A 7,005-nucleotide genomic window follows, 5' to 3' on the forward strand; every position below is an offset into this window, starting at 1 on the left:
CTCATGGATGACATAAAGTCATCTTGAGCCACAAACAACATTCGTGTAACAAGGTAGAAGCCGCGATCAGTTTTTGGCAGCGACTTTTATATAACCTTTATTTATGTAGTTAAAAAAAATCTCATTAACATTAAACATGTCTTTTGTAAGAGTAAGTTGGCCAAGAGGACAGCAGCAATGGCAGCAAATATTACAATAGTTCAGTAAAAATATTTTAAGTGGGGATAAAGGAGCGGATTGGTTATAATGTAAGTACAATAACACAGAGTTGTAAAGACACTTGAAACACAGATTTTTTTTTTTTTAAATTCTATATAAAACCCCTTTGTAAACCCTGTTCACCGAAGTCTATTTACCAATGTACGTAAAGATATTACACATAAAAAATACACAGAAACATTGGAAATCACTTTTTGGCACAACACCGTAACCTCTCCAGAGGTGGTATCAATATTAATATCTCTAAACCCTATAAATGTTTCTTTTAAAGTCTGACGAAAGGAAGGAGCTGCGAGAAGTGTGCCTCTCAACCGGTGGCTCGCTCAATAACGTCTGGCTGTGCAGCTGAAACCTTTTTGACCCACCAACAGTCACACAGAGGCCACAAAATCTCACATGCGGGTTTCACTCTTTCAGGCGGAGTCTCTCTAAGAAATTCTAGTTTTAACTTCAGTTCAAATGCTTCATCTTCTGTGAATCGAGTCAAATTAGAAAAAAACTAAATATAAAACAGGTTTAAATGAACAAAAAAGAAACTCATCTGATCATTGTTAACATACACAGTGAGCACTCATGCAGGTTCATCAAGACTTTGCTTTTCTAAAAAAGATCTAAAGATTTGCATGAGGAAAAACTGAATAACACCTTTAAAATGTTAGTTTTTCCCTTTTTTGTTCGATTGTAACATGATTAATACAAAATATTTTAAAGAAAACATTTTAAATAAAGAAAAACTTGCCTAATTAATCATTTTATCCTGTGATTTCTTTATTTCGCAATATTTTTTACTGATTAAACATGTTGTTTGTGTTATTGTTACGGCTGCTTTGATGATTTAGGATTCAGTTTTGCTGCATGTTATCATTAAATCCTGTTTCGCCTGCTTTGCAAGAAAAATAACAGGAGACAATGTGATTAGGGCTGAGTATCAATTTCAATTCCTACAACTGCTTCAGTTCCCATTAGTAGTAATACCTACACTTTTTTTGATTTCACTTTTCTAATAGTTTCACAGGCTAATAGTTTTTAAACAGAATAGCACAAACAACATGTATCCCTTTAGAAATCAAACTGTGATACTTCTAAAAGCACATATTCACACCGAGCCACACTAGCACTGTATCAACCCCCAATGTTCCTTTAATGCAACTAGCCCTATAATTATCTACTAGTCACAAACACACTGCAACAGTAAGACTTGTTGATTACACATAGATGATTTATCTACTTTAGGAGCATTTGACTTTTTCTTTAGCGCTCCGAAAAGACACAGAGGCTAATAGTTTTAAATAGAGCACCACAAACAACAACAGGTATTCCTTTAGAAATAAACTTTTCTGGTCTTACTTCTAAAAACTACAGATTCTTAACTAGTCACACTCTGCAACAGTTAGACAGAGTGGGTTACAGTTAGGCCCCCAACAGTCAGCAAAAGAAGTCATAAAACAATAAAAGAGGCTCCCTTTATCAAGAGCATCCCAGCACTCACACATCCCAACTGTAGTTCCATAGTTTTTCCACCTTTTTCATTACAAACAGTTTATCTTATCTTATCTTATCATGTCAGAGGTCAACTGAAACCATGTCCACCTGAACCTCCAAAGGTTTTACACCTTTTCTTACACCCCACACCTTTATCTGTGCAGGCAGACAATTACACCTCCTACTGACTAACTGTACCTCTATAGTTTCCACCTTTTTTCATTACAAACTGCATTTCTGGATGTATACTAAATGTTTTTCTACGTGTGTGTGTGTATACACATTTTTACAAATTAAATAGAGTAAACAATAAATAAAATATATAAAAATATACAGAGTTGAGACATGTGCAAAACAGTGGCATTACTGTACAGTGTGTAGTGCATAATGTTGAAGTTCCAGTAGTGAAGGTGAGGTGTCTATGACGTGTTCAGCAGTCTGATGGCCTGGTGGAAAAAGCTGTCTCTCAGTCTGCTGGTTGGGGACCGGATGCTGCAGAACCTCCTTCCTGATGGAAGTAGTCTGAACAGTTTATGGCTGGGGGGACTGGAGTCCTTGATGATCCTCCCCGCTTTCCTCAGGCAGCGCTTCCTGTAGATGTCTTGGAGGGAGGGAAGCTCACCTCCAATTATCCGTTCAGAGCACCGCACTACTCGCTGGAGAGCTTTGCAGTTGTAGGCGGTGCTGTTGCCATACCAGGTGGTGATGCATCCAGTGAGGATGCTCTCAATGGCACAGTGATAGAAGGTCCTGAGGATGCGGGGGCTCATGCCGAATCTTTTCAGTCTCCTGAGAAAGAAGAGGCGCTGCTGCGCCTTCTTCACTGTTTTGTTTATGTGTACTGACCACGTAAGATCCTCAGCCAGATGTACTCCAAGGAACTGGAAGCTGCTCACTCTCCACAGCAGCGCCGCTGATGGTGATGGGGGTGTGTACTTCTCTGCACCTCCGGAAGTCCACTATCAACTCCTTTGTCTTTGCGACGTTGAGGGTGAGATGGTTGTCTTGACACCAGTGGGTCAGGGCGCTGACCTCCTCCCTGTAAGCCGTCTCATCACCGTTGGTGATAAGACCCACTACTGTAGTGTCGTCCGCAAACTTCACAATGATGTTGGAGTTGTTAGTGGCTGTGCAGTCGTAGGTGTAGAGTGAGTACAGGAGAGGGCTCAGTACACACCCCTGTGGAGCACCAGTGTTCAGTGTGATGGGGAATGAGGTGATGCTGCCCAGTCTGACTACTTGGCATCTGTCAGACAGGAAGCTAAGGATCCAGCTGCAGAGGGAGCTGCTCAGTCCTAGATCCTGCAGTTTCCTGTCCAGCTTCGAGGGAACGATGGTATTGAATGCTGAACTGTAATCTACAAACAGCATCCTCACATACGTGTCTCTCTTCTCCAGGTGTGACAGGGCAGTATGTAGTGTCAGGGCTATGGCATCATCAGTGGACCTGTTGTGGCGGTATGCGAACTGTAGAGGGTCCAGTGAGTCGGGTAGTGCAGAGCAGATGAAGTCCCTGACCAGCTTCTCGAAGCATTTGCTTACGATGGGGGTCAGGGCTACAGGTCGCCAGTCGTTCAATGAGGAGATGGTGGAGGATTTGGGTACAGGGACGATGGTGGCCATTTTGAAGCAGGCTGGGACTACAGACAGAAAGAGGGAAAGGTTGAAGATGTGCGTGAACACTCCAGCCAGCTGAGCCGCGCATGACTTGAGGACGTGGCCGGGAATCCCGTCCGGACCTGTAGCTTTGCGTGCGTTCACCTTCCTGAAGCACTTCCGCACATCCTCCTCAGACACAGCGTGCGCACTGACGTCATCCGCGGTGCGCACACTGTCCGGTCTCATGGTGTTCGCTGTGTCGAATCTAGCGTAGAATACGTTTAGATCCTCACACAGAGAGGCCGTGGTCTGTGGTGTGCTGGTTTTCCCTCTAAAGTCTGCGATCGTGTTTAGTCCCTGCCACATACTCCGAGGGTTGTCAAACTGTTGCTCCACCCTGTCCCTGTACTCACGTTTGGCTGCTTTGATCGTCTTCCGGAGTTGGTAATGTGCGTGTTTGTAGTCCGATGTGTTCGCGGAGGCAAAAGCAGTGCTCCGTGCCGCGCGAACATCTCCGTTAATCCAGGGTTTTTGATTTGGGAAGGATTTAACTGTTCTGGATGGGACGACATCTTCCACGCATTTCCTGATAAATCCATAGACTGAGTCTGTGTACTCATCAATGTTCCTAGCAGCCACGTGAAACATTTCCCAGTCCGCGTGATCAAAACAGTCCCGCAGCGTAGATTCCGATTGGTCCGTCCAACAGTGCACCGCCCTCCGGGTTGGAGCTTCCCGTTTCAGCTTCTGCCTGTAGGCGGGCAGGAGCAGGATGGAGCGGTGATCTGATTGGCTGAATGGGGCGCGGGGGAGGGCTTTGTACGCATCCCGGAAAGAGGTGTAGCAGTGGTCAAGTAGCCGGTCTCCACGAGTGCTAAAATGGATGTGTTGGTGGAGTTTTGGTGAGACTTTCTTCAGGTTTCCCTTATTAAAGTCTCCGGCTGTGATAAACGCTGCCTCTGGGTGTGCGGTTTCCTCGCTGCTGATCACGCTGTACAGTTCCCTGAGTGCTCGGTCAGTGTCGGCTTGTGGGGGAATGTAAACAGCCGTAATAATCACTGCTGTAAATTCCCTCGGTAGCCAGAATGGCTGGCACTTAATCATCAGGTACTCCAGATCCGGTGAGCAGAAGGATTTGACCGGGTGCACGTTCGCATAATCACACCAGCTGTTGTTGATCATGAAACACACACCACCGCCTCTGCTTTTCCCAGTAAGATCCTGTGACCTGTCCGCACGATGCACGGAGAACCCCGGTAGTTGTATTGCGGAGTCTGGTACCTTGTCCGATAGCCAGGTTTCTGTGAGGCAGATCACGCAGCAGTCCCGCATCTCTCGCTGGAATGAGATCCGTGCCCGAAGCTCGCACAGCTTGTTTTCCAGAGACTGCACATTAGCCAGTAATAAACTGGTTAATGGTGGTCTGTTAGTGCGCCGTCTCAGTCGAACCTGAACGCCAGATCTTCTCCCTCTGCGTCCCGAGTTTGTTTTGCGAGATCTCGCAAAAGTCCGTCTTAATTTTTTTTCTCCCATGTCCCCTGCGGGGCTCCGTATATTAAACATGTCAAGAAAGAAAGAGTATAAAGAAAAAATAGTAAATGTGTCTAATTAAACTCTTCCTGTGAACCTTATATCATCCTTTAATATGTTCGGTGTTACAAACTTGAAGAAGCACAGAAAAGATCATCAGACATTAATCTAATCAGTTTTCAGCCTTCATTCATATTGAAAAGTTGAAATCTTCCCTGCTAGACCCAAGTGCAGCGTTTAACACCGTTGGCCAGAACATTTTATTACAGCTATTATTAAATGGAGAGTCCTCTTCACACACTGAGGTTAATTATGAAGCTCCACAGGCTTCTGTGCAAAGACCAGTTCTGTTTACATTATACGTGCTTTAGAAGACATAGCATACATTTTCACTGCTATGCATATGATACCCACTTTTATTGGTTAAACTGCCGGGATGTCTTAGACACATAATGAGCTTTAATTTTCTGCTTCTAAGTTCAGATAAAACTGAGGTTATTGTAACGGGGCGTAAAAATCTTAGAAACACTGTGGCTAACACGATCCTTACTCTGGATGGCATTGCCTTAAGCCGCCTGTTGCAGTCATTTGGCACATTACAAGTCAAATTGAAGCACACGATCCCAAAGCACAACATCAACATTTATTTATATACAAAAATGAAAATTCTTTTTACAGAAAAGAATTGTAACTTCACAATATTGCATTAAGATGAGCAGACAGATTTTAATCTCAGCATCGTGCACACAGATTTTTCAGGACACTGGAAGAGTTCCTGCCGTGGATTTAGATGTTAGTGTTGTGTGGATGATCCCATTCTGTCATCTTTGTGTTACTAACACTGATGCTTTTACACTTTAGGACCCTCGAGACCTCTGCTGCTCAGCCGTCCTGATCGCTGCCTCCACTTTAACCAGAGGCTGTAACCTCTGATCATTTCACCTGCACCGACAGTAAAACTCTTCTCCAGAACCAAACGTGCCATAAACCCGTCACAGCTTCATCATCAGCTCAGTCTCAGCAACATGCAGACGACCGAGCAGCAGAAACTCTGCAGGGAACGTCTGAAGTCTGTTCTTCAGTTTTCCCAGCTCACTGTTTATTGAACATGAGACAGAAAAATAACTTCACCTTTAATGTGAAACTTTTATCGCCTGTGACATGTTTGCAGGAAGTTTTAATGCTGTGATTTAGTGTCACAGCCATAAATATCACACAAGGTAAAAACTACAAGTCCCAGCATCCTCTGTGTTTAGGGAGGAGCAGTGAAAGTGAAAGTGTTGCTCCTCCGTTCAGAGCAGCAGGAGGAGGAAGGTGGAGCTGAGGCAGGTGAGTGTTAACATGAATATGTTTCTTCTTATGACATAAAATAATTCCACACTGTTCGTGTCTGTGGGTGAAACGTGAGGCCGGTCGGCTCCTCTGAGCGCTGGTTTCCTGTAAGTAGAGAGGAAGTGAGTTTAGCTGAGAGAGCAGGAGGAGAGTGAGAGCTGTGCTGAGGCAGGTGAGTGTTAACACCGCTCTGACATTACTGTGTCTCTGTGGCGGGAACAACAGGCTCCGTCAGTGGAGGCAAAAATAATCAGACTTTGGTTTTTCAAAGGAAACTACTTTATGTTGGGAGAAGCCGCGCGCTCATTGGATAACGACTTGTCAATCTCAAGTTATTAGCCAATGAGCGCGCAGGTTCACAGTAAGACCCGCCCTTATCACGACGTCTTTTAAAACTAAAATGGCGACAGAAACTCGGTGAGTGGAGTTCAGGCTGACTTTATGAAAGTGCGACGTTTGAGCCACTTCCTGTTCTCAGTCCCGGCGTCCTGATCACCGAGGTTTCTTTTGCTCTGATATCTGATATTGATTATATCGGTAAACAGGCTTTAGGCAGAAACATCAGGTCTGATCTGAAAATCCCTTCAGAAACAAACTTTAAGAGTTTTATGTCCGTGTGAGGCCGCACGCTGATTGGATAACCACCTGTCAGTCTCAGGGTATTAGCCAATGAGCGTGCAGATTCACAGTAAGATCTTATCACGTCATTCTTTTAAACTAAAACATTGACAGTAAAACTGTAACGTGTCCTGTGATCTATAAACACTCTGTGATGAATAATCTGAAGTCATTTTGAGCCTGACAGTAGTTTCCTGTCACAGAGCAGAAGCTGCAGGCAGTTTT

The sequence above is a fragment of the Copadichromis virginalis genome, linkage group LG23 (genome assembly GCF_057382275.1).
Source record: "Copadichromis virginalis isolate Kocher_CV1m ecotype Utaka linkage group LG23, C_Virginalis_male_GT1.1, whole genome shotgun sequence".
Classification (NCBI taxonomy): domain Eukaryota; kingdom Metazoa; phylum Chordata; class Actinopteri; order Cichliformes; family Cichlidae; genus Copadichromis; species Copadichromis virginalis.